The sequence below is a fragment of the Sceloporus occidentalis genome, unplaced genomic scaffold (genome assembly GCF_023333645.1).
Source record: "Sceloporus occidentalis isolate IW3139 unplaced genomic scaffold, rSceOcc1.0.p SCAF_2, whole genome shotgun sequence".
Lineage (NCBI taxonomy): Eukaryota > Metazoa > Chordata > Lepidosauria > Squamata > Phrynosomatidae > Sceloporus > Sceloporus occidentalis.
In genome coordinates this window covers 246701623-246729225 of record NW_028316982.1, presented here as the reverse complement: position 1 = coordinate 246729225, position 27603 = coordinate 246701623, and the positions used below count along the sequence as shown (strand labels likewise).

The window sequence follows — 27603 nt, the reverse complement described above, 5'->3', positions numbered from 1 at the left end:
ACAAAAAAACTTTAATCGGCTGCATTCAAAATGCATGTGAACAACAAAGATTCATCCCAGATTTTATGTGGATTATATTCACCATCTGCTTTGGTCAGGCTTCACCTGGAATACTGCATCCAGTTCTGGGCACCACAATTCAAAAAGGAAGCTGAGATGCTGGAGCATGTCCAGAGGAGGGTGACCAAAATGGTGAAGTGTCTGGAAACCATGCCCTGTGAGGAGTAACGTAAGGAGATGGGTATGTTTAGCCTGGAGAAGATTAAGATATGATAGCCCTCTTTAAGTATTTGAAGTGTCATATTGAGGATGGAGCAAGCTTGTTTTCTGCTGTTCCAGAGAATAGGACACAGAACAATGGATGTAAACTAAAGGAAATGAGATTCCACCTCAGCATTAGGAAGAACATCCTGATAATAAGAGCTGGTTGACAGTGAAACATACTTCTTCGGAGAGTGGTGGAGTCTCCATCTTTGGAGGTTTTCAAACAGAGTCTGGATGGCCATCTCTTGGGAGTGCTTTGTGTGTTCCTGCATGGCAGGGGGTTGGACTGGATGGCCCTTGTGGTCTTTTTCAACTCTATGATTTTATGAATAACCCCCGAGATTATTCACATAGTCGCACTAAAAAACAAACAAAAAAAAAACCAGCAATGTCTGAATGGCCCCTAGGAAAATCCCACAGAGCTGAAAGCTTTGGAGAACTATGCTTGCCCTGTTTACAACAAGCTAACTCAATTAAAAACCACACCAGAGTCCTGTTGCAGTTCAGCTGTGCTTCCCTACAGGCTGTATTCTTGCTCTCCAACAACCAGTCCCACAAGGCAGTCTGAATGATGTCATGGGATCAGTTCAGGGAGATGAAAGGCTTCAAGCGGAACCCGCTGGCATTGGGGAAAGCTTCCAACACACAATCCACAACCAGCACAGCTTGAGAACAAAAAAAGGAGGAGAAAGACAGAGAGAGAGAGTCTACAGATCCAGCCATTCAGCTCCAAGAATCATCCCTCCCCCCCTCTGCTTTCAACCAAAAACAGGGGGGAAAAAAAGAAAGAAAGAAAGAAAGAAAGAAAGAGTAGGAGAGATGGACCTATAGGGATGAGTTTGGATGAACTGCATTTGAGAAATAGCAAAAAAGAAGAAGGAAATACTAAACCAGCAGAGCAGGGAACAGTACCTGCTGAAAAGAAAGTTCTTTCTCTAGTCTCCAAAGCCCGAGCCTTTGATGTATGGCAACAGATCACTGATCAGATTACAGGCATTGGGTTTCACTGCTCGTCTGCCTTTGATCTGTGTGCTTAATTTTATTTTCCTGGATTTGAAGTTTGCCTGGGCTTGCGCTGACATACTTTTAAAAGAGGGAGAGAGAGAGAGAGCAGATGAAGGCATTTAATACAGAAGCTCTAGCTGACTGAATTTCAGTTGCAAGAAAGGGTGGCTATTGGATAAGCCTCAGCACACAATCAGGTACTGTATTTTTTTAATTGTTCCAATTTTAGATTGTACTGAAGGAAAATTTTATTTTGTTTTACTTTTTAAAAAAATGATTATATGAAACCTCCATCCAGCTCTTTATGCTTTACAATGGGCATTGGAATGTAAAAAAATAGTTCAGTGCCAGTTTTAGTTTGGAGGGTCCATTGTGCAATATTTTTTTGAGAATAAAAGTACTCCAAGTATGTTTTTTTTTGGGGGGGGGGAGGGGGAGGGAAGTGAAAGTATTTACAATAGCTTTAATATAAATGGCAAACTTTGCTTTGTAGTGCACAGGTTTTTTAAAAATATGCATAGCTGAATGCATAGACTTCACTGATTCTTTAGATTCACAGAGTGTGTGAGGGGGGTCATAGCATCAAATGCATGCATTCTTGCAACCTGTTTCATATAAACAGCATGTGTTAACTGAAATTATCTCAGGATTATGGCCTGAAGTTGCAGCCCTATATTTCTATGATTTGTTGATGTCACTGAGACTCATATGTAAGCAAATGTGTTTGGAAGTGAGGCTTTGGTCTCAGTGAAGATGCGGAGAGAGCAGCACTATTCTCACACTGCAGTTCTAAGTTTATTTACACTGAAGTCAGTCCCATTGAGTTTGATGGAGATTACTCACTAGTGTATAGAATTGTAGCCTACATTGTGGATGCCTTTGTATTGTTGTAGGATTGAGTAGTCTGGCTTCAATCCAAGGATCTGTGTATTCTCATTCATGCACAAGGTCAGGTTCTCCAACTGACTGAATTGCAAGGACAGCTCCACATGTGGTTGGAGACACTGCAGATGCTAAACTGAATGGAGAAGCCTTTGCATATCCTTGAAATCTGCATGAACAATGGGTACTCCTATGCATGCCAGAAACTATGTGTGAAATACTATGGAATGTAATACGCACATACATATGGCCATTTTAATTTTATGCCTACATAACTTCACGGCCAATAAATATACATTTATTTAAAATCTGGCATTTTTTTCATCAGTAGTTCAATCTATGCTTATTAAAGTCAATATGCATAGATTGAACTACTGATGAAAAAAATGCCAGATTTTAAATAAATGATCTTGCAAGCTAAGTGTTGTAAGCCCTGGTTAGTACTTAGATGGGAGACCATCAAAGAATACTAGGTGCTGTAGGCTTTGTTTCAGAGGAAGGGACTGGGAAAACTACCAATGAGGATTCCTTGCCTAAGAAAATCCCATGAAATTCATGGGGTCGCCATAAATCAACATAGAACTTGAAGGCACATATACACATGGGTTACTTCCTAGTGAGTTGGGATTATATCCTAGAGTTGCCTATAGATAATGAAAGATTATATTTGTTACATGCTTCCTATATGAACAGGAGACTGACACGGACTTTTTAAAATTTGCAAGATTAGTTTTTGAAACAGGAAAAAAATATATGGGCTGTATTTTATATGCTCATCCAAGTGTTAATCAGACACTACCTCTGTAAGTACTCTGACATTTGAAAAGAGATTTTAAAAATATATATTTAAACATAAAATAAATTGTTACTGAAACAATTTGAAATTTGAATCAGATCACAAATTTGTTAGGACCCATATTTTTCTACCATAGGTTCTGCTTAAGCATTCAAAGACAGCAAAGAGCATTTGCTGTTCTGTGAACATAAAGAGAAGCTTTAAAATGTGATATCTAGAGTTAGTGCTGTAGGCATGCAGGCTCTATACTAGTGGATCAATAGTCTAATCATCTCATCACACCCTTGAGTTTGTTTTTGTTTTTCGACTACTTGTATAAGAGCCCAAAAGCAAAGTCTGTCAGTATTTTCAATGTCCTATCTTCTTTCATGTGCTTATAGTAAAAGCAACAACTTACAAATATATTTTACCACCTGCACTGGAATTTAGACAACTGATGTGCTTGTAGTTTCTGTCATACCAAATTTGTTATCACAGCAGCTACATGATCAGCATAAATTCTAGCTCCAACTTTTGTTTTCTCCATGTTGATTGAAGTGTTTATCGAAGGAAACAGTGTAGTTCTACAATGTGTATTGTGATAGCTTGTTTGTTGGATTTAGTGCCCAAGAAGCATGAAAGTTCTGCCAAAGGACTATAATTTCTTCATTTAATGAAGTGATTTAGGCATCTATGCATGAGTTGCATCATCATTTGATTTTGCAGCTTTCCTCTTAAGTAGCCCTTTGGAGTAACATGTTATTACTAATTCATCTTCAATCCACTTTTAGTTTTTCATAAGTGCTTTTGTTCTTATAAATACATTAAAACTATTCAGTTTTCAACATCAAATCTATTGTCCATGATTTTTACAAGATTTGCAAAAGTCTAATAGTACGCATGTCACAATTCTTATCATAACTGTTTCTATCTTAAATGTGTAGCGATTCATGATAAATACTACCTTTCCCTTTTTTCTTCTTTCTTGATATTTTCTTCTTTCACTAGTTTACCACTTTTATCTTTTAGACCAGCTATTTAAAGTTGTCACACTTTATTCAATTCATTTTCATTTGTTCATCATCTTCATTATTAAACTATTTTCAATAGTTTTGTAGATTCCTAAAAAAAATGTGAAGGAATTTGTTAACAATATATACTTCAGAGCCATCCAAAGTTATAGTATAATAAATATAAATTATTAATATAAAATAGTCACGGATAATCAGTATATTAGGCTCTAGCAAATCTGTATTGTTCCTAACTGTGTTAATATATATACATTTAATGGTGTAGGCAGTTCTCAAATGTCATATCTAGCCCTCTAAAATATGGACTGAATTAAAAGTGAAGCTTCCATGCTCAAAATAATAATAATACACATTGTAATTAGCCAAGACAAGTGAAAAGCCATCATATTACGATAGATTTCTAAAGATAACTTATTAAACAGCCAGAAAATGGAGGAACCAAGCAAGGAATAACTAGGTTAAGTTGAGTGTAATTAATACCTCATCTGTCAGAAAGCCAGTGTGGTAGAGTGGTACGAGTGTTGTGAATCCCCATGCAGTCAAGAAAACCCATGATAGAGTCATTTTAGGCTTGCCACAAGTTGGAAAAGACTTGAAGGCATACAACAACAACAAACTATCCCATCCTATTATGCTGTACTTTAAAGAAACCATTCTAATATAATGAGGACAGTTATTTTGTGTGCACAAAATCAGAACAGCTATCAATTAATGTAACCGTTAAAGAACATAACATAGTATTTCATTTTATTTTAAAGATAGTTTGTTGTTGTGTGCCTTCAAGTCATTGCTGACTTCTGATGACCCTAAGATAAACCTATCATGGGGTTCTCTTGGCAGAGTTTGTTCAGAGATGGTTTGCTCTAGCCTTCCTCTGAGGCTAAGAGAATGTGACTTTCCAAATATCACCCAGTGGGTGCCCATGGCCAAGTAGGGATCCAAACCCTGGTCTCTCACTGTCTAAATCCATGCTGGCTCTCCCATTTTTTCACTTGCAAGTTCATTTTTTCACTTATCAAAATACTGTATATTAATTTCACACAAACACATTCATACACTTTTGGGGTACTTCTCTTCATATCTGCTAATGTGAGAAATCCAGGTTGTCAACCAGTTACATTGTAATCCTATATATGTCTACTCAGAAGCAGTGGTGTTACTGGGAGGGGTGCAGATCACTCTGGGTGACACCTCAGAAGAGGGGTGACACCCGGAGGGGTCCTCGTCCCACTGCAGGGTGTGTGTGTGTGTGTGTGTGTGTGTGTGTGTGGTGCTGCTGCATTCATTATTTCCCACAACACACCAGAATCAACTAATATTAAAAATAAAATTTGTTTTAACTCGCAACTGGCTCATATAAATTTGCCATTATTGTTTATAATTGGCTTCCATGTAGTAATCCACAAACACTTTAGTGTGTTGATCTATCGACTGAAGGTTGCAACTTTAATAGATATAAATGTGTTGGAGTTCCATAATAGTTCTAATCCATTCAGCACATCATTGTAATTTTTTTGACTATACATAAACAGTGCCCACAATTCAGCATAGAGTAAAGGATACTTACCAACATCAGTAGGCTTAAGTGTACTTAACTCTATTGAATTGTGGCCTCCAATTTTCACATACAAGGGGCCTTGCCACAACCACTACAATTTTAATTGTGACATAAACAACACAGGCTCAAAATGCACAGGCCAAATAAAGTGGCTTCTAGCTGCTTGGGGTGTGGGTGTGTTTAGATGGTGAGACCGTGATTATGGGGCAAGAGCTGGACCTTTTAGAAGCAATTCAGAGCATTCCCAAACTGACCACCAGCAGGACCAGATTTAATCTGCTCCTAAAAGGTCCATCTTTTGTCTCCTTAGCACTGCCTCGGTGTGGCTTTCGGCTACTTTGGGGGGGTGCATCTTCTTTATTTGGCCCATGCGTTTTGGGCCTTAATGCACCCCTGCTTGAAGTTGCCTTGGGACTGTGATGGTGGCTGGCTTTGGAAGTGGGCCATGCCGTCACCATGGTCCTGGTGTAATCAGGGCCAGAGTGGCCAGATGCCACTTCTTCTGGGCCATGTGCTTAAGCCCACATTCATACATTTTTACTGTTAGTCCTAAAACTACTCAAGAGAATAAAAACTTATGACTGGAAGAAGATGAATTTTAATCTGTTCAAAATGGCTTACAATAAAAACGGGTTAGTTTGACTGGACAAAGTGTCAGATAGAGGGCCCGAACAGACAGGCCAAAATAAAGCCGTTTCAGGTCACTTTGGAGGTATGCTGTTTAAATGATGCATGTGTCCTAAGAGGCTGGAGGCTGTGCCAAAGCATTGGTGCAACGTCTGGCGTCTTAAGGTGCGTGTGTCATTTACACAGCATACCTCCAAAGTGACCCAAAGCAGCTTTATTTTGGCCTGTCTGTCCAGGCCTTAAGTTCTCATTTCAAATCTCCTATCATGTCACCCAGTGCCATGAGGGGTCACAATATGACCTTGTAAAAAGTCACTCATTGGTAGCCTGTTTCTTAAGTACTTGCTGCTCTGGAAGTATATTCTCAGGTGAACATAAAAATATATGCAAAAACGTATAGGCATAGAAACTTGAAAACAAATTTAAAGCTAAAGCAGTATATGGAAGTAAAAGGTCCTTCCTCCCTGAGGTGGGCATTCTTATAGCAACCACTGAAATGTTCCTTTGTCTTTTACAACTTGCTGTACTTCAGTTGATGCCACTACCTCATTTCTGGCACATAAAGAGAGATTCATTTTATTATGTGTTCTGATCCCATGTCATGAAAGTCTAAAAAGTAAAGGCTAGTTCAAATCACAGATGGAAAAAACCTGGAAGACAAAGGCATTTTAGGGGGTGCAGACCATAATGGAGGACCCCTTAGAGAGAAGTGTCTGCCTTTTAGTGTGGTGTACTGCTGCATTTCTCCATGGGTAGACCAGGACTCCAGGAAACTGAAGCTCCTGGGAAGGATCCTGTTCACCTGCCCAGGAGCACCAAGAAGGCTGGGCTGCATGATACTGACATGCTCTTGGAGGCCTTCCTGGTCTCCAAATGGTGCTTGGACACATTTGGGACTTGTGAACAAGGCTGGTAGACTGGAACATCCCAGGACACAGACTGTTCCTTTAGGTGCTATGGTCCACCAGCCATCAGTGGCCACTAGATCATATCCTTTCTGTTCCATAGTGGCCCAATATACTCCTGAGGGACCATTGGCCTGGCTGCTGTAAGTCTAATGATGACAGCATGAGTTACCACACTGGGGTGACACCAAGCCTACTAAAACCACTGCTGGAAGTCTGTAAAGATAGCAAGTAGTATCATGATACGCTCATCCTTCCTTCTCCCAGTTATCAGTTTTGCATAGCCTTCTTGACAAAGCTGCTGTGAGAATACAATAAAATAAAGCCTTGGAGGTCTGTTGACTGTAATAAAGGTTTGATGATGATGATGATGCTAACCAAACCATGGTTAGCCACATCATGATTTCTTGTGTTGCCTGAATAAAATAAAGCCAGTATGAATTCACAGCTTCTTGATGGAAGAACGAGGTACAAATGTGATAAATAATCATGTAAAAGTGAGAACTAGAAATGTAGACAGAACAATCAGAAGCACTGCAAAAAGCAGGAACAAAGCACAAAGACTGTGGTGGTTTAGCCATTAATGGGCTTTCTTCATGAAGGATTTAGTAATAATACCTGGCACTTATAGTTCTTTTGACTTCCAAAGTGCTATATAAACATTCATTAATCCTCTTCACAAAGTGTTCAACAAAACTGACTTCAAGAGACATGAACATATAGTACTTATTTTACGCAACAGATGGGAGCAATTATTGATTCCTTTCTACAATCAATCTGTTGCTGATGAAACCATAAACATATTTTAGAACTAGTAGAAGTAATAACACTTTGTAATATAATATTGACATCAGTTTCCAACAGCTGAGGGCTATCTCAGTCACGAAGCTACACAAATGATATTCCAGATTTTTGGTGTTTTTTTTTTAATGATAAGGAGTGGTTCAGTTAACTTCACCAATATTAAAATAATTTTTGCTTTTCCACATGCAATGAAAACGAGGCAATAAAAAAAGAACAGTAACAGAAGGGAGTATGCAAGCTTTGCTTTTACACAAAACTCTTCACTACCCTTGTAAAAGCAGTTATTTTACTGCAATCCATCTAATGCTATTAAGTCCGTAGGGCTACCCCTTTCAAATGTTAGGGAACCATTCCATCTATTTTTAAATGTCAAGGGTGTCACTACTTACTTATGTAGCCAAAACATTAACAGCTACACACAACAGAGAAGTATCAGCAAGGCTGAGGACACTCCGGGGTTTGCAAAAATCTAGAAAAATCCAGAAGAATCATTAAGAGAGGGGGGCAGAACAGTATAAAGATAACTAGTGGACATGACATGCTAACTGGCTGCTGAAAAAGAGAAAACTGAAAGCCAGGAAAAGCGATCATGAGTGTTTTGGAAAAGAGCATACTTGTCGAACTAGAGCTGTGAAAATGAGAATTCAGCACTGTAACATTTTTGTTGAAGATTCTGTTTGTGGAGATTCTAAATAATATCTGCATATGCTTGTGACATATTTGCAGTGTCCCAGTCATAGTAAAAATAATCTCTTGGTTTCAAGCGGTTCATGCCCTTTCCCACAATCTGTTCCTGATGGCTTGGTTGAGAAGTCAGGCATTCTTAATTTGAGCAGGCTAATTAAAAGAATGGATCCCACCTCCCCCAATGCACTGCTCTGCTCTTGATGAGCTGGAAATCAGAAACCCTTGCAATCAACTGCAAATCACCTAAGGTCTATCAGTTGAACTTCCTTCCTTCACAACATTAAGTGAAATTACTGTTTTGTGCATGTAGACGTAGACAAACACATCTCTCTCTCTCTTTCTCGTTCTCTGTCTAAGTAACATTTTCAGAGCTCATCCTTCATATTACCTTGATATAGGTTACTGTGGCCTAATTCCCACTACCTTTTAAACCGGATTGTGATTCGGTTCGAACCAGTTTAAATGACCTTGGTTCTCACTTAATCCAAGTCACTGAAGCAATTCCGAAAAAGGGGGGGGGCATGCTCTAGAACCATTTAACCTGTGTCTTTTTGACGCTCTTTTTTTCCGCTTCTTTTCAACCAAATTGAATTTGCGCAAGTGGGAACCAGAGCCGAATCAGATTCGATTTCAGAATTCAGTTTTAAATGAATCGCTTCAGCGCAAATGGGAACTGTAGATCGGAATCAGTTTATTATGAAATGGAGTAAAGCAGAAATAGATGTCCTGTACAGGAACCGATTCTATTTAAACCGATCCATTTCCCAATGTGAATCACAAGTGGGTTATAATAAATAATAATAATAAATAAAAGTTTTATTTATATACCGCCCTTCTATAAATCAGGGCAGTGCACAACAAGGTTAACAATACAACAAACTCCAACAGTACAATATACAATTACAATATACAAAACCATATCATAATAAAACCTAGATATATTAAAAAGCATTACTTCCTCATGCCCATCTAATACTGGCAGAGGAAAGGAGGGCGGGAGGTGAGTACACTTTCTGGGGGGAAAATATTCAGGGGTAAGCTTGCTCGAATAAATAGGTTTTCAACCCCTTCTTAAATTGAGGTAGGGAGGTGGCTGCGCGGAGCTCTATGGGCAGCGAGTTCCAGAGGCTGGGGGCCGAGGTCGTGAAGGCCCTCCTAGAAGTAGAAACTAACCTGGCCTCCGGAACTCTTAGAAGTTGCTGCCCAGATGATCTGAGGGTGCGGGGCGGATTATATGGGGAGAGGCGGTCCATCAGATACCCTGGGCCCAAGCCATTTAGGGCTTTATAGGTAACGACCAACACCTTGTATTGCGCCCGGAAGCGAATAGGCAGCCAGTGCAGCTCTTTAAGCACTGGAGTTATGTGACTGGCCCTAGATGTATTAGTGACCAGTCGGGCTGCCATATTCTGCACTAATTGCAGCTTCCGGGTATGACACAAGGGTTGCCCCATGTAGAGCGCATTGCAGAAATCCAAACGAGAGGTTACCAGAGCATGTACAACAGTTTCTAGGTCCCTCCGGCCCAGGTAGGGACGCAGCTGTTGTATCCGCCGAAGCTGATAACAGGTGCTCCTTACTGTCGCGTCCACTTGAGATGTAAGGTGGAGCGACGAGTCAAGGAGCACCCCCAAACTGCGTACCGAGTCCTTCACAGGGAGCGTGACCCCGTTCAGGACAGGTGGAATTACCGCCATCCCTGGACCAGGAGAACCTATCACAAGTACTTCCGTTTTCTCTGGATTCAGGCTGAGTCTGTTTTCCCTCATCCAGCCCATTACCGACTCCAGACAAGCCACGAGAGGAGAGATGCCATCCCCGGTCACTGCATCAGTCGGAGGCATAGAGAAAACTATTTGGGTGTCATCAGCGTACTGATAACCCCGCGGCCCATGTCTCCGGATGATCTCTCCCAGCGGTTTCATGTAAATGCTTCAGGAACTGGTTTAAATAGAACTGATTTATTTGTGAATGGAAACTACAAGTGGGTTATTTTTATTTGATTCCAGGCCAGAAAATGTGATTGGGGCAAATGTAATGGGAACCATGATCTGATGTCGAATCAGATCGGAAAGCGATTTTTCTGTTAGTGGGAATGACACCTATAAGGACCAAATTATGTATTGCATTATACATGTTTTTAAAAAGGATGCTTAACAATGCAACACTTACTTTGAAGTGAAAACAGCTGAAGAAGAGCTGTTTTTTGTGGATGGAAAGGTGCTCAAAGCAGGAAGTTTGTTTGGCCTGTCACCTGGAGGAATCTCCTCCTCTGACCTTCACCTAGTGCTTCTACCTTTCTCTCTCTCTTGCTCTCCCTTGCATTAGGGACCATGGTTGAGTGGTTTGGACATTAGATTAATATACACTGTAAACAATATCCTTTACCCACTTACCTTCTCTATATGGTACAACACAGTCAGTTTGGACTAAGCACAAATATCATCCATTGATCACCTGAATTCTCTCTCTAGACCAGGGGTTCCCAATCTGGGGTGCCTGTAACCCCAAGGGATGCAAGATGAAGTTTCAGTGGGTACGACAGAGTGGCTTGAGTCCTTGAGTGACAAGTCATGAGTCATCACTCAATTTTCTTTTCTGAATAAATTAGAATCTAATTGCTTATTTTATACACTGAGTGAAAAGCTTTTTTTAAGTTCAATTTGTGCACCCACAATATTTTATGTGTCTCAGTTTGTGGTTCAAAAATTAGAAATTAGACTTCTTCATCTTCAAAGTAGGGGGTGCAAATATTAATCAAACATTTTCTAGGGGTGTGAGGCACAGAAAAGGTTGGGAACTGCTCTAGACAGCGCTGTCAGAGGGGATTCAGTCCAATGATTCTAATTCTCCTGCCTGTGCCTGACAAAGAGTATTAGCAAAAGGCGACAGCAGCCACTTCCAGAACATGATTTGGGTAAACAATAGTTGCCACCACCTCTGACCTCTCTATTTGGAGGGCTATTCCTAGTAATGTACCTCTTTTTTATGGGGGGCACCAGAAGTATTGGGCTCAGAAGAGTCATTCAGAGGGAGATAGAAAAGGAGGCAGTAGCTGGCTGACCATTGCTTGCACAGTTACTCTGTCTCTTAGGAAATATGATGGAGAACTTGGTGGGATTTACCTCTCAACATTATGCATTCCAAAGGTAGAGTGCAAGTGAGCAACTGAGGGGATCAGATGGCTTCTGCCTCTGTGACCAACCTTGGATGCTGAACTACTAAGGAAGTTTCCACACTACCCAATTACAGCAGTTTGATACTGGATTAATTGATATGGCTCATTTCTGTGGAATCCTAGGATTTGTATTTTGAGGTAGTTAACATTTTCTGCAAGAGAGCTATAATCCACCCCCCCGCCACTACAGCTCCCTTTTGTTGCTGTTGTTGTTTGCTACCTTTGAGTCGACCCCGACTCATAACCATCCTGTGTATGAGATATCTCCAAGACTCCCTATTCTCCAATGCTCTGCTTAGTTCCTGAAAATCCATGCCCATGACTAACCTGCCTGAGTCTCTCCGGCATGTGACCTTCCTCCCTTTCTACTTCCTTCTACTTTTCCTAGCATTATTTTCTAATGACTCAAGCTGTCTCATGATGTGGCCAAAGTACGATAGCCTTAGTTTGATCATCTTGGTTTCCAAGGAGATTTCAGGCTTATTTGTTCAAGGTCCCATTTGTTTGTCCTTTTGGCTGTCCATGGTATCCTCCACACTCTTCTCCAACACCCCATCTCAAATGAGTTGATACTCTTCCTATCTGCTTTTTTCACTATCCAGCTTTCACATCCATACATGGTGACGGGGATTATCACAGCTTGGACGATTCTAATTTTAGTGTTCATTTGTATATCTTTACTCTTTAGGGTGTTGTCAAAATCTATTAAATATCTCACCCCAAACACCTCACCCAAGGTGAGAAAAAGACAGGAGGGGAAAAGAGAGTCATGGTATTCTGGGGGAAGGGGATTCAGAGAGCTTCCCAATTGGGAGGCTGCACATCCTAGTCCCATCCACTCTGCTACAAGGGAGGGTAACAGAAGAGGTTTTGCTGGTTAACTGTCTCTCTGCACCTGCAACAACTTCTAATCAGTTATAGTTACATCCTTTTATTTATTCCTACCAATATAAGATGCATCATACAAATGACCTGGTTACTTCATACTTTTGACCACCAGTGAGAAAGAGAAAGGGCAGTCATGAAATTTAGGAAGGAGGAGGAAGGAAGATACAAATATTTGTTCTCAGAAACAACACAGGTTAAGAAATGCAAAATATAGCATTGTGCATTAGAATGAGGAAGTTGAGCATAGGACCAGTGAAGCAGTCATGCCTGACACATCTGTGTTGTTATCTAGAAGGTGAACAGTGGTTATGGGGAAAAGATTACCAGAAGAGTAGTAATGTTGGTCTTGTTTCTACAAATGAGTCCTGTGGCACCTTAGAAAACCTTCATTAAAACATAACCTTTCATTGGTTCAGACAATGAACCAAAAGTACAACCACTTTTGCACACAAAGTGGACACTAATAAGCCATCAAAGGATAGAAGAAATGGCTGGAAGCAATGGAAATGAATTTATTAGAAATAAAAAAATAATATACCTGACAAACAACAAGAACAAACTACATAAGACTAATGTCAGATAAAGAGGGGTTTTAAGAGATATGATGAAGTGCTGTCAACCAAACCTTGTTAAGACTACAGTCCTATACCACATAGTGTGCAGTAAGCACCATTAAAATATTTCTTAGTAACTATGCATACTTTTTTTAACTTTTCATAGAATTAGGTTGTTAATGTGGGAAATGTATTGAAATGTGTATTCAATTTAATTTTACCATTTTATTATGTAGAAGATATATTCACTAATTAAAGCCGTATGTGTGAAAATTCCATAACATTGTATCATCCATCCCAGGTCTCAAAATACAAAGCTAGCAGAAGAGCATTTAAATCACTATTAGGTCAAATGTCAGATAAAAGAAATGCATGAAATGAATGAGGTTTTTGTACTCTGCTCCAGAGACCCCTCTATGACCTGTGAAATGAAACCTATCCAGAAGAGAGCTGTGTTCATTTTAAGAGTATATTATCAATTTTCATGGGGTAATGGCAAAACCTAATTTAGAGTAGCATGTGGTTGAGAGGAGGCAGGCGTAATCTGGAATGCATTATGGTCTACAGTGTTAGGAGTTACATGGCAAATTAGCTGGATGTTTCTTAAAAGACAAGTTGAAGGGAGTTGCAGGACACTCAGGTGATTGTTTATTAGTTACATTTACATCCTGCCATTCATCCAGTGAGGTAGTGTACCCTCTCTCCACTTTATTATCACAACATCTCTGTAATGAAAGAGAAAGAACTACTGTCCCAAACTCAACAAGTGCAGTTCAGGACTCAGTTGGATTTGAACCTGGATCTTCCAAGCCCCAATCTGATAGTCTAAAGGGCTGTACAGACAGCCCTGAAGGGGCGTCCTCCAGCCACCCCTTTTACGGCCAGATGCATGCCGCAGCCCTGATCTGGCCTTTCCAGGGCACAAAAAGGAACTGCAAAAAGCAGCTCCTTTTGTGCCCTGGAGAAGATGTGATAGCCACAGCACCGTGGCTCTACGATGCTTCTTCGGTGCTGCGTCATGTGGACACAGCACCAGAGGAGCACTGTGATGCCGTGCACCGTGCGGTGTGGTATGCGGCATCACACCACCCTGGGGTGGGGGGGAGCCAGGGCTTGTGTCATATGGATGCTATGCCCTGACTCCATTCCCAGCCCAGCCTTTAAGGCCGGTCTGCACAGGGCCTCACTTTTTTTTAAATAAAAAATGGTTTTCAATAACTGTGATAAGTAGTAAGGCCAAGACACTACCAGTGCAATCAAACCCATGTCATTGCTGCCATTCCATAATGAAAAACCTCATTCAATCCATCCTACTACGAAGAATGTCACTGATTGTTGTGGTCTTAGGATACACAGTAAAATCTCCGCAAGAAGTCATGTTTTCTCAGCTCACCTTAATGTCTTTTTCCACTGACTTCAATGTAATATGTTATAGTCTACATAATGCAAGAAGTTCCATCAACAAGATTCCCACTCAAGGCTGCTTCCTATGAGTTAATATTTCTTTTAGTTAGCCATAAAGTACTTGATTAAAAAAAAACTTGTAAATGGCCTATATTTTATTCCTATCCTAGGAACATGACACAGCCTTTTGTACACAATTATGAAACATTATTATTATACACAAGAGTAGATTAAGATTAGAATAGCCTAGACCATTTGAGATGGTATTTGTAGAAGGCAGATGGCATTCCCAGAATATGATGACTCTCACATGGCAGAAATACATAATGCGATTTATCACTCTAGATAAAAACCTACTTTTGACTCATACTTCCTCTCTACAATCTGTTCTGCAGACCCTTCACATCTCCTAGTAGTCTGTTTATTAATTTATTATGTTTATATCCTGCCTTTCATCCAGTAAGCTCAAGGCAGCTTATTGTTAATATCCTATTTTTCCTCTAAGCTCCTCCTCACCATTTTATCCTCACAGCAACCTTGTGAAGTAGATTAGATAGAATTGTATGTTAGAACATGGTGTGGTGAATGACTATCCCATGGCCAACTCAATGGACTTCACAGCTCATTGAGAACTTGAACCAAAGTTCCAATTTAAGTCTGTAAACCATCACACCTCACAAATGTCCAGTATTACCATCACACAACCAAGCAAAATCCAAGACTCTAATATGTACAGTATTATTATTAACAGCATTAAAGAATATTTAAACATATTTATACATATCTTGTTTATTAAGTACAGTAATAAATGCTTTTGTTGCATTACTTATTAGTGGTCTCCACTACAAGGTTAGAGTTATGAGCTTGGTAGATGAAGGAAATGCTATGGATGTAGTGTATCTTGATTTCAGTAAGGCCTTTAACAAGGTCCCTCATGACATTCTTGTAAACAAGCTAGTAAGATACGGGATAGACAATGTGATTATTAGGTGGATTTCTAATTGGTTGACTGAGTAAACCCAAAGTGTACTTAACAATGGCTCCTCTTTATCCTTGGGAGAAGTGACTAGTGGAGTGCCACAGGGCCCAGTGCTATTCAACATCTTTATCAATGACTTGGATGATGGAATAGAAGGAATGCTTATCAATTTTGCAGTTGACACCAAGTTAGGAGGGGTAGCTAATACTCCCAAGGACAGGATCAAAATGCAGAATGAGTTTAACAGATTAGAGAGCTGAGCCAGAACTAAAAAATGAATTTCAGCAGGGAGAGCAGCACTTAGGCAGAAAAAATTAAATGCACAAATATAGGATGGGTGACACCTGGCTTAACAGTACATGCAATAGGGATCTAGGAATCTTAATAGACCATAAGCTGAATGTGTGTCAACAGTTTGATGTGACAGGTAAAAAAGACAATGCTATTGTTGTTTTTAACTGTCCTTGAGTCAACTCAAGACTCATGGCAGCCCCGTGGATGAGACATCTCCATTACCCCCTATCATCTGCTGCTCTGCTTAGGTCCTGTAGATTCAGGCCCGTGGCCTCCCTGGTTGAGTCTATCCTTCTGGCATGCATTTTCCCTCTCTTTCTGCTGCCTTCTACCTTCCCTAGCATTATGGTATTTTCTAATGTCATGCCTTTTCATGATGTATAACAGCCTCAGTTTTGTCATCTTGGCTTCCAGGCAAAGTCCAAGTTTAATCTGTTCAAGGACCCATTTGTTTGTCATTTTGGCTGTCCGTGCCATCCTCAGCACTCTTCTCCAGCACCACATCTCAAATGAGTTGATTTTCTTTCTGTCGGCCTTTTTCACTGACCAGTTGTCACATTTGTACATGGTGATGGGGAATATAATAGCTTGGATGATTCTAGTGCTCAGTTGTCTAGTTTTTTTCATGGTTGCCTTCCAACTCCTAGTCTTCTTGACTGCAGTCTCCATTAATGTTTTATCCAAGATATGGAAAATCTTTAATTACAGTTGCCCCTTCCAACTCATGGATCTGGGATCTGCGCCCTCGAATATCTGCAGTAGGGCGATCTTTGCTATTTCCAATGGAGTGCACGCACAGGCCACATGCACACAGGTGCGCCCCATTCAAGCCTATGAAGTGTGAATATGCACCAGCCTCCATTTTCTTGGGGGGTCTAGAATGGATTCCCCCCACAAAAACTGTAATTGTTCCATTGTTGTAATTGTCTATGACGCTTTCCACTAGTAGTATGGTATCATCTGAATATCTTAGATCTCCTGTTATTCTCTATGGGCAAGTAATTCCCATGTTTCCCTATGGGCAAGTATTCTCCAATGATTCTCTGTGGGCAAGGATAGTTTCCCTATGGGCAAGTACTGCCATTTGTTTTAGTACATCCCGGTTAGCACTTGGGTGGGGGACCCAAGGATCGAGGGCTGTTACTCAATCACAAGGGTGTCGAGTTGGAAGCTAAGCAGGGTCAGCACTGGTTAGCACTTGGGTGGAGACGTCCAAAGGTTGGAGAGTAGAATCAACAGATCTAGAGGCCCAGTGATTCCCAAACTTTTCTCCTCCACATGTTTTGGTCTTCAGCTCCCAGAATTCCTGACTATTGACCAAGCTGACAGTGACTTCTGGGAGCTGAAGTCCAAAACCCTCAGAGGACCAAAGTCAGGGTAGTAATGGTAATAAAATTTATTCGGTCATTGACCAGTATAAAAGTCAGGGTACCACTGGCCTAGAGCCAGTTATTCCCAAACTTTTGTCTTCCAGATGTTTTGGACTCCAGATCCCAGAATTCCAGGCTGCTGGCCACATGGGCTGGACTGTGATTTTGGAGATCAGGGTTTGAATCCCTGCTTGTCTATGGAAATCCACTGGGTGACCTTTGTTGAGTCACATGTTCTTAGTCCCAGAAAACTCATTGGCCTTAGGGCCACATAAGTCAGGAACAACTTGAAGGCACACCACAACAAGTGTGCACAAGTGCACACGCACACACACACGCACACACACACACACACTTGTGTTATGAGTCTTTTTCTGTGAACCTGGAGTTCACAACAATGAAAAATATTTAGGGGTGGGCAGAGAAATGGCAAAGTATATTTCTAGGTTGGTGATCTTCCTCTCACATTAGATGTAACGTGCAATATTATTAAAGAAAATAATAATGATGGGGCACAAAAAATGCTTGGGGAACACATGCAACCCAAGGACATCACTTTATCCATCCCTGTCCTATCAAGAAGATGATGTATGACTGAGTTTGTATATGTGAAAAGTGCTTTCCTTCAAGTAAAGACACAAATCTAGAAAGGGAAACTCCCCCACCTCTGGAGATGCCCCAGTTCCTTCCCTTGAGATATCTGCCTTGGTTCATCTAGCTATTATTATTTAGACGTCAGGCTACAACTGTCATATCTTCTCAAGTTTTTAATCAATCACATCCTTTTAGGCCTTTCTGTGACCTTGATGAATTTAAGTCTGAACTGCTATTTTTATTTTGTTTTATTAATCTTGTAATGTTTTTGTTCTATTTATATTTAGGATGCCTCATTACTTAATCCCATGCAACCTCTCTGCTCTGAGCATGTCAACATCTGAAAGTCCTTTTGGTCTGAGTCCAGTTCCGTCTTTAGCCACAACACATCTCGCAGTTTCCTCACAGTTGAGTGCTTTCTAACCTGGGAGTCTTATCTTCTGGCACTATCTCTTGTTTCATTTTGGATTGTCTCATCATAGGGTTTTCACAATAAAAGACATTAAAAAGAGTTTGCTGTGCCTCCTGGGTAGTTCTAACAAATGTTAGCTATGGTTCCACTGCAGCTGTCTGCACCCAGTACTGCTGCTGCCCAGTAACTGCTTGGCACATTTAATCTGGCTCATCAACAAAAGCCTGTCTGTCATGGGAGACTCTACCAGCAGAACTGCTACCATCAGTGCTCACAGGAGCACTCAGTCCCACCACCACAAACAAGTAGTGCCATGGTGCTGTCCATTTTTATTTGGAATTAAATCCCCTTGTAACAAATCAGGTTTATTCCCAAAATAATTGTGCAGCATATATGTGTATGTGTGTTGTGTGCCTTCAAGTTGTTTCGAACTTAAAACAACCCTTAGACCACCCTATCATAGGGTTTTCTTGGCAAGATTGTTCAGAGTGGGTTTGCCATTGCCTTCCCCTAAAGCTGAGAGTGTGTGACTTGCCCAAGTGGATTTTATGGCTGAGCTGGGAATTGAACCCTGGCCTCCAGAGGTGTAATCCAACACTCAAACCACTCTCTTAGATAATTCAAATAACTTGCCATAGAAATCCCATGATAGGATCGAAAACAACTTGAAGGCATCCAACAACAACAACAAACACCATGTAATGCCAACACTGACTTTGACAATAAATGAATGTTCAGTATCTACATTTTACTGTAACATCTATGTGAAGAGGTTGTATACTTCTGAATAACCTTTGCTAGGGCCAAGTGAGGATGCATTGACAGGCTGCTGTTGAAATGGGATGCATTTGTTCCGATTCAGTATGGCTCATTTTGTGTTGTGTGTCAACTAAACTAAACTCTGCCTTGTATAATCCACATGTTTGCAAATATATGCTGTATATTTTTTTGTGTACCCATCACATCTTATAATCTTATTGCCTGTTTACACAGAAATGAGTCCTAATGTTATTGCTTGGCCTTAATTACTTCTAGACAAGTGGGCACAGGGGTACAGACTTAGCTGTACACTTAGAAGTCTAGAGAATTTCTAAAAATCACAACATATTCAATTTGGTTTTGTTTTCTTTTAACATTTTTCACCTTTATTGTACATCTTTATTGGCCCTACATATCCATGGATTCTTCATTTTTGGCTTGAATGTGTGTGTGTGTGTATTTTAAAGAAAGCTAATGATAATTTTGCCATTTTCTATAAAGGACACAATTTTACTTACTATGCCATTGTATATACTAGGACTTGAGCATGCACCAATTTTGGTATCCACGGGCAGCCCTGAAACCAAACCGCAGCAGATACAAGGACTGCACTGCACTTACAAGAACTGTAAAGGGGCAGAATTTCCTTTTGCTACCCTTGCAATGAGTTTTGAGTATTCTAATCCAAATTCCTCTTGGTATTAGGAAATGAGACAAATGGTTGAACTTCTTTTCGTGTCTTTTGAGGGGAGGCTGGCTGGGAGAACGCCAAGAATGCAGAAAGGAGTTAGCTAGTGTTAAGATTTTAGCTATATGTGATATAGTGGTTTGGGGGTTTGACTGGGACCCTGGAAACCAGGGTTCGAATACCTGCTCAGGTAATTGAATCATGAAGGTACATATAGTTGTTGTTGTTTTTAACTGCTGTCAAATTGACTTCAATTTATAACTAAGAATGAGAGACCTTCAAGTTACCCTATCATCAATAGCTCTGTTCAGGTCTTGCAGATTCAGTGCCATGGCTTCTTTAGTTCATTGTTACAGGTTTATAAAATGTGTCTTGGGTTGCATCATTAAGGTTGTTTTTGTGTGTCTTCAAGTTGCCTGTCAACATATGGTGACCACATGAGTTTCATACAGTTTTCTTAGGCCAGGAATACTCAGATGTGGTTTTGTTAGTTCAGTCTTCTGAAATATAGCCTACCATGCCTAGTATTCTTTGGTGGTCTCCCATCCAATGGCTGACCTTACTTAACTGACCCTGCTTAGCTTCTAAGTTCAGATGGGATCTAGTGCCATTAAGTTATATGTTAAGGTTATTCAAAACATATTCCCAAAAATGCACAAAAGGATGTACTGTACTATATCGTTTTGTGCAGTTAGTGGGATGTGTTTTGACTTAGAGGATAAGCCTGGTTTCCAGATTTGCTTTATATCAATGCTTCTTGCATATAACTCCTTCCTTGAAAGAAGAATTATAGCTCCTCATGAGTTGAGAGAGAAGGAGTTGCATATGTGCTAATTATGCAGTATGTTCAAATACACAACGTGAGGTACAGCTGTTGAAGAGCCATGATTTGGCTACCAGTTTGTTGTATAAGGAACCTCTCAATGTAGAAATGTTGCTTAACTCTTGGCAGCTACTTCCACCTTGCAAGTTTAAAAGTCATTAAAAATGAGAATAGCAGACATCTCATTGAGGTGGAGACTGAAGAGACCATTTATGGCCTTAAATCAGACAAAACACTTGGCATAGATGTACATCTGGGTTTTGTATAAAAATGTTTAATCTCCCTCAGAACACTATATTTTTATTTGATAATGTGAGAAGGGGGAAAGAACCAGATTTATGGTCAGAATAAAGATTTCACATTCTCTTCTTTGTACAGACCAATTCTATGGAGTTTCAGGACTCTTAAGAGTTCTACCTCAATTATGTTGCTTCCAATTAAGACTTATCTCACAACAAAATCTAATAGGCAATATATGTTGGAAAACTGATCTCATCCATGAGGTCAGAGGCATCCACTGAGAATGGCATTAGTGGACTCTGAGAAGGGGTTTATGTAATGGTGGTACCTGTAGTATGTGGTTTATCACAGTTTCATAAAGCTGCTCCTAGAGATGCAACTCCCACAGTTATAGTGACAGCCAGCAATCAATATTTGTCATGAGTAATGATTCTAGGTAGACTGTACAGAACATATCAGTTGTCCGTGCATGTGATGAGAAAAATTCTTAGAGGTGTTGAGAAAAGGTAGCTCTGAACATAAGTCGAATCTATAAGCCAGTGGACCTAGACCCTTAACTAATTCCTATGGAAAACCTCCCTGCTGTCTTGGAGGAAACTGATTTTCTAGATCTATTTCAAACCAGATTTAGGACGGGCTACGGAGTAGACTGTCATGCTCACCTTAGTCGATGATCTCCGCCTGGGCATCAACAGGGGAAGTATGACCCTGTTGGTGCTCTTGGGCCTCTCAGTGACCTTTGATACCATAGACCACGGTATCCTTCTGGAATACCTGAGAGAGTTGGATATCAGAAGCATTGCCCTGCAGCAGTTCCATTCCTACCTCTTGGGCAGATTCCAGATGGTGATGCTGGGAAACAGTTGCTCTTCTAAAAGAGAGCTAAAATCTGGAGTCCCTCAGGGCGCCATTCTGTCTCCCATGCTGTTTAACATTTACATGAAGCCGCTGGGTGAGATCATCTGGAGAATGGGGCGGGGTGTTATTAGTACGCTGATAACACCCAAATATATTTCTCTATGTCTCAGACTGATGCAATGACTAAGGATGGCATCTCTCCTCTGAATGCCTGTATTGAGGTGGTAATGGATTGGATTAGGGAAAACCGTCTCAAACTGAATCCAGGTAAGATGGAGGTACTTGCTATAGGGACCCCAAATCCAGGAATGGAGATATGTCAGCCAGTTCTGGACAGGGTCACAGTTCCCCTGAAGGACTCTGTCCGCAGCTTGGGGGTGGTCCTTGACTCGTCGCTTCAGCTGACAGTTCAGGTGGATGCGACGGTCAGGAGCACCTGTTATCAGCTTCGGTTAATACGCCATCTGCGCCCCTTCCTGGAGCCGGGAGACCTTGAAACAGTAGTACATGCACTGGTAACCTCTTGTCTTGACTTCTGTAATGCACTCTACATGGGGTTACCCTTGTGACAAATTCGGAAACTTCAATTGGTACAAAATATGGTAGCCAGATTGGTTGCGGGTTCTTCAAGACCTGATCGTATAACACCCATCTTGAAATCCCTTCACTGGCTGCCTATTAGTTTCCGGGCACGGTACAAGGTGTTGGCTATTACCTTTAATGCTACATGGCTTGGGTCCTGACTACTTATGGGAACGCCTTCTCCCATAGTGTCCGCCCCACCCCTTATGGTCTGCTGAGAAGAATTTACTTCAGTCTAAAAAATCCAGACTGTCCACCGTTTTCCAGAGGGCCTTCTCCACTCCTGCTCCAAGGCTATGGAATGACCTGCCGGAGGAGATCTGCCACATTACCACCCTGGCAGCCTTTATAAAGGCCATTAAGATGGATCTCTTCCAGCAGGCCTTTCCAAACTAACCTCCCCTCCCTGAACACAATGCAGCTTATTCCCTCCTATTATACAGTCCTTCTTCTATTTTCCCCCAAATTTGTTGAATTTATCATCACAATGTTTTTATATCGTAATTCATTTAATTTAGTTTTATAATCAGGGATGGGCAGTTGGGTGGGGAATTAATTTTAACTAGATTTGATATGTAATACACTGCTTTTTATATGTTGTAACTCAGCTTGATTCCCTGTGAAAAGGTGGGCTATAAATCTATTATTATTATTATTATTATTATTATTATTATTTATTGAAGGCTGCAACTGACAAACTGGGTAGTGTTTCCATTTATAAAGTACATTTTATTAAATGTGACTGTTTCAGAATCATATTCAAGTATGCCATTGTCAATTGTCAACTAACTCCTGAAGATATCTAAGAGTGTGTGTTTCCTCTGACTTGGAAGCATTTAACTCTTTGAACTATAATACACTAAGTCTGAAGGGTTTGAAAAAATGCCTTGAAGCCACACAGCAACAGCAGGGGATGGCCCTCTGTCGTCATATGGGAGGTAGGTGAAGCCTCCTGACCTCCCCAGGAGTTGGATTTTGAGCAGGAGAAGCAGCTTCATGGGTTCTTAGATTTATAATAAAATACCACTCTGAATTCCAACATCAAAATAATCCTCAGAATTTTGAATTGGAGAAGGATTTCTATAAACATGGTAGTTGAGAACATTTTTGTACCCTTCAATACATTATAATGGAAGAGAAGCTGAAGTCTTAACCATACTGTCTGAAGAAACCCCTTATCAAAGTTTTGGGTCAATGCACTCAGGATCTGATCACCTCATGACTTACATCTTGTCAGTTATTCCCAACTAAGATATATCTATTCACTTAATTGTTGAATAGTGAGTCAACGTGTACATAAATCCAGTTGATTCAGTGGATCTGCTTCAGTAAGGATTACCAAGATTTAGGTTAAAGATTCATAATCCTGAGAGCAAATGAATGTTTTCTCACATGATGCTATTACTGAACATATGTGTGTTCTTGGGTTGTTGGGGGTTTTTGTGTGTGTGTTTTCCAAGTTTTAAAACACACACTATACCACTCAGCAATGGGAGTGATAAAAGGGACTTTAAAAATAGTTTGTGATATGAGATGAGGCCCTGATGTTCATGTGCAGGTTTTTGTTTTGTTTTTTAAACAGCCTACTAGGTATTTTTAAGCCTTGGAGCCTCCCTAAAGTAGCTCTCTAGCCTGGTTATTCTTTACTGCTTGAACTTAGAATCATTGGTACTAGTAGTACATTTTGCTGTTGTTAATTGCCATCAAGTTGACTTCAACTTGTGGCAATCCTATGAATGAGAGACCTCCAAGTCACATTAGAAGCCTTGTTCAGGTCTTGCAGATTCAGAGTTGTGTCTTCCTTGTCTGAGTCAATCCACCTGTTGTGTGTTCTTTCTCATTTCCTACTGCCTTCTGCCTTACCAGGCACTGTTACCTGATATGTCTTCTCATGATAGGGCCAAAGTACAACAGTCTCAGTTTTGTTATCTTGGCTTCTAGGGAGAGTTCAGACTTTCTCTTGGACCCATTTATTTGTCTTTTTGGGTGTCTGTGGTATCCACAGAACCTTCTTCCAGCACTGCTTTTCAGATGAGTTGATTCTCTTCCCATCAGTTTTCTTCACTGTCCAGCTTTAACAGCTATACATTTATAGTAGTATATATATCTGCCCCCAAGTAACTACTTTATAATCATGGTGGGGATTGCACGAGGAAAGTTTTGAACTGAAAATCAGCAGTGTTAAGCAATCTCTTCTCTCTTTCACTCACTGTCAGTTCAGTGCATACTAAAAGTGGTGGTTTGTATATCTGTGGCAGTCTGTAAGCTATCAGGTCTCAGGTCTTGATGAATTTTCAGCACAGAAAAAAACAATGGTAGTCATTGGACACAAATATGGTACCAGTTCCCTGCACATTAAAACAAGCCTCACATCAGCTTGGGAAGCACAGACGTAACTGATCCTATGCATGAAGCATAAAGTCTGTTTAGCCTAATGGCTAATCTTGAAATTACTTTTATTTGCATGTTACTGAGAAATGCAGTGATTGGAAGTGAGTATAAAGTACTCTTAACAGACAGACAGGCCATGTTGTCCAAGGTGGCAGAATGGGATAATGCTGAATCAGATAGACACGTGTTTCCACCGTTAATATTATACCCTTCGCTCCAGTGGTTCTCAGGCTTTGGTCACTCAGCTGTTTTAGACTTTACTGGGAAAGACTTTAGGTCCCAGAAGCCCCAGCCAGCTTGGGCAACAGTCAGGCATTCTGGGAGCTGAAGTCCAAAACAGGGAGCAATCATTTTGTTTTAGAAAGTACCATGAACATTGATAGCACTGTGTAAATAACAACAAAAACTATGTCCTGTTCATCTATTGGATTTTCTATATATACTAAAAGCACTAACATAAGCCATCTCAGGTTTTTTCATATTTTAAACAGTTATTTATTATTTATATTATTTATTTATATCCCACCTTTCTCCCAGTATAGGGACTCAAAGCAGCTATTTTTAAACAATGTGATTTTTTAAAAAAAGATTAGACACTCATTGTTGTGTGACTTCAAGCCAAGTCTGAGCTATCTGTCATATGGTTTTCTTGGAAAGATTTATTCAGAAGAGGTTTTCATTGCCTTCCTCTGAGGCTGTCATAATGTGATTTTCCTGTTACACCCAGTAGGTTTCCATGCTAAGTGGAGATTCAAAATCTCTGAGTCCTAGTCCAACACTCATACTACTACACCATACTGGCTAGCATATGGATTAACCCATCACTATTTATTTATTTGTCTGTGAGTTTCTGTCAAGTGTGATATGAAACAAAAATCTCACACCCGTTTTCTATGGGGAGATGCCCAAGCTACTCTTGGATCAGGAGTAGCACATTGGTGAGCTTCCACAAATGGGTGATTATACAAAGGCAGATCTCTGAGAATCCTAGTACAATATGCAAATCACTGCACCATGCAGGTGCTGGATCTTCATAATATGGGATAAATAAAATGTTGTTTTTTTAATGTTTTGACACCTTTTTCACAGCTGGAAGTTAATTAACAAAAGATTTATAAAATAAAAAACAAGAAGTAGACCATTTGAAAAATTAAGAAGTCTTCATGCATTTTTCCAACAAAACCCTGTCAAGTTAAATTACATGTTTGCCTTGTGAGGAAAAACAATGCTGATATTTGTGAAAATCATGTATTTGAGAGCAGTGAGAAGACTGAATATCTCAAATACCTGTCCTGATTAGCATTAAAGTACTTTTACCTAATTTTTTAATAGGAGAGACAGTGTGGTTTAGTGGCTTGAGTGTTACACTGGGACTCCAGGGAATTAGAGTTCAAATCCCTGCTCAGTCACAGAAACCCATTGGGCATGCTACATTCAGAGGTAGGCTATGGTAAAACTCCTTTTGAACAAATCTTTCCAAGAAGCCCTGTGCACACAAGAACAAAACCGAAAGATTCTTTAATAAGTCTCCATCAGGATTAGTTTACCTAAAGATAAGTGTTACGTGACACCTCTCTGCTTGTTGTATTGACTGCTGTTGCAAATATATGGGCAATAGATGTTTATTTTACTGTGCAGTTTAGAATTGAGGAAGAACGGGTATTATGTATCTTACTTGCCTTTGCTGGACAATGCTTTATACTAATATGCCAGCATATTGATATGACCGTTCCTTGGTTTTTTCTAACATCTTTGTTAAATAAAAACTTGTGTAAATAACATAAAAAGTAGGAAGAAAATGGGCTGCATCTCTTGATTGAATGTGTGGATATACCTTTGTCTCTATATACACAAGAAAAAACAGATTGAATGGCTTGTTTCCAGCTAACTTCAGTACAGTACTACTTGGTATTTGATAGGAGCAGAGAACAATTTGCCCAATAGCAGCCTATTATTAAGTGCAGTAAGGTCTGTTTTTAAGCCAGAAATGTTTGAACTGGAGACTGAAACAGGAAACATGCAGTTGGCACTGTTTTGTTTCTTTCAAGACTTGTTTCCAGCCAAGTTAGTCAGTTATTTACATGCTCCAACTCCCTCAATTTCTCCTAATTTTCTGTGTGAAGATCACCATCTTATTACTCCATATTCGAATAAGGAAATAGTATTGCATGCTACATTTGATATTATTTCTGTGTATATCAACAACACTATCTCTTGGGATGTTTTTGTGAATTGGACAATGTCTATAAAATGCGCATAATTTTTTTTTAGAAAATAAAGTACTGAAGAAAATTTGCAGCTGTTGAAGCTGTACAGGTTCTCTGAAATGTAATATCCAGATGTTCACAAGCTTCTTTCTTTGGACATTCCAGCAGTCATAAACGTTAGCTTGGAGTCTTTTGATCAATTACACTCTTCTGGAGGCAGCGTAGTTCCTCAGTGTATAAATGAGGCAATTGGCTTAGCACTGCAAAATGAGCAGATGTGCTGGGCTGGTATTCAATTCATGCCAGATGAAAGGTTTAATTTTAAAGGCTGGTGCTGCACGTTAGCATGTGAAATTCCTGGCAGTGTTAGCAGGAAAACGTTCAATTTGCCATTCAATAAAAAAAAATAATACTCAGGTTGCATAAGAAAAAAATATTCTGTAGAAAAGCTGACAAAAATATGCATGGTTTTAGAATGGTGTGTACACATAGTTTTTAAGCTTAGTATTTTTCTTTTTACATTATATAGATGCTTTTATTTTTTTACCAAGGATAACTGGATATAGAGGTAGATTTTTATTTTATTAATTTTATATCCATCTATTAGTTTTTGACTGAAAATCTAATTCGCTATTGTTCTTCTTGTGTGCCTTCAAGTCATTTCCGACTTGTGGCAACACTAAGGCAAAGCTATTATGGTGTTTTCTTGGCATGATTCATTCAGAGAACAGGATTTGTTCAGAGGATGTTTGCCATTGCCTTCCCCAGAGGCTGAGAGTATGTGACTTGCTCAAGGTCATTCAGTAGGTTTCATGGCCGAGCTGGGAACCCTGGTCCTCAGAAT

General features: G+C 40.0%; 1 protein-coding gene across 1 annotated transcript in view; it reads left to right on the top strand.

Moving 5' to 3' along the window:
• Nucleotides 1–853: 853 nt before the first annotated feature.
• TNFRSF19 (TNF receptor superfamily member 19) overlaps nt 854–27603 on the top strand; it is a 66933-nt gene continuing 40183 nt past the window's right edge. Inside the window, exon 1 of the mRNA XM_089512615.1 lies at nt 854–1466. The gene's annotated coding sequence lies outside the window, so the exon portion shown is untranslated. The remainder of the gene's footprint in view (nt 1467–27603) is intronic.